This window comes from Cicer arietinum, chromosome 3 (assembly GCF_000331145.2).
Source record: "Cicer arietinum cultivar CDC Frontier isolate Library 1 chromosome 3, Cicar.CDCFrontier_v2.0, whole genome shotgun sequence".
NCBI classification, from domain to species: domain Eukaryota; kingdom Viridiplantae; phylum Streptophyta; class Magnoliopsida; order Fabales; family Fabaceae; genus Cicer; species Cicer arietinum.
Window position 1 is genome coordinate 53,027,374 of NC_021162.2, and position 1,408 is coordinate 53,028,781.

The 1,408-nt window shown below is 30.9% G+C and overlaps 1 long non-coding RNA gene across 1 annotated transcript; it reads right to left on the reverse strand.

The window, feature by feature from the left end:
• Nucleotides 1–238: 238 nt before the first annotated feature.
• LOC101504672 (uncharacterized) lies at nucleotides 239–893 on the reverse strand. Its single transcript, XR_001143491.3, has 2 exons — nucleotides 586–893; nucleotides 239–493 (listed from the first exon to the last, which is right to left on the reverse strand). It is a non-coding gene; the product is annotated as an uncharacterized lncRNA (long non-coding RNA).
• Nucleotides 894–1,408: the final 515 nt, after the last annotated feature.

The following is a 1,408-nucleotide window of genomic DNA, read 5'->3' on the forward strand; positions in this document are numbered from 1 at the left end:
CGTAATACAACAGTTTTAGAGGTCTACACATCGGCATCACAATCACAATTGCTGCCATACTTGCTCATATTTTACTGCAATATAAAGATTCACGGCGTAACTGCAACTACAATTCAAAACCATATGAAAATGAATCCACTTATCCCTCAATTTCTTCAAGCATCAAACCAAGACCAACTATGATAACAACTAACAAGAACAAAAAAAACTGAAATTCAGTTAAGAAAAATCAGCACAGTGCAATAAAAATCACATCTTTAAGAGAAAGGGTTTATGAGGGAATTTCATCCAGTGAGCTAAAACACTCAAAAAATAAAAAACCCATTATCAAAAACAGAAAGAAAAAGATAATACTTAACATGGGTAGTGATAAAAGTTTCAAAAATGAAAAACACAATTAGGTCATTTGAGAAGGGGAAGTTGATTTGGGGATTGAGAATGGAGGTAATAACAGCACAGCTTCCTCTGTCTCAATTGGATCAGACCTCAGTATCTGTCACAGAAGAAGAAACACAACAAATATTCTTATAACAATCAGAATCATGAATTGTGAAATACAATATATGCAAAAGAGAGAGAGAGTACTGGGTCTTGAAGCACAGGTTTGGTGTCATCCTTTGCTGGCATGAAAGGAGGTTTGTGTTTGTTGTTGTTTGATTTGATTGAAGATTGTGAAAAAGTGTTGTTCATCGTTTATGTATTGACTCTGTTGTCAAAAACACTTCACTATTCTTTCATCAAGGGAAATTGCAGAACCCACTTTCTTGGCGCCGAACCGTTCCAAATCCAAACACTAGTTCCAAGATTCAGGGTACGTTTGGAGCGTTTGTTGATAGGATTATTAAGTAATTAAGGCAAATGAACAACAATTACTTTTATTTTTATACATACTAGATCTAGTTTTTTATTTTTATTTTTATTTTATTTTTATTTTTATTTATAAAAATGGAACATCTATAATGAAAAATCATTAGTTCTTCTATAATTATGTATTAATTACATTCTGCCTATAATGAATAATCAATCCTTGGGGATATAATTATATAAAATTGGTTAAACATATTTAAATCGTTGATAGTTTAATTTGAACAATGATAGTTTCTGGCTGGTAAGTCCCGAACCGACGAACATGCGTTTAGGACAGTGAATCATTTGAAAGTTTTTTTAAATTAAAAAGAATTTTTTTTTAAATATGAGTAACTTTTTTTTTTTTAAATATGAGTAACTTATTTTCAAAAATCTTTTCATGACCGATTTCATAATCAAAACACAAGAAAAGAGATGTTTCATTATCAAACTCTTTTGAAACCATACATCTCTCTCAAAAAACTCTACAAAAACACCCAGGAAGTATAATTTCATACACATAGGTTTTATCCAAGATGGCATCAAACCTTTAACTAGGGAA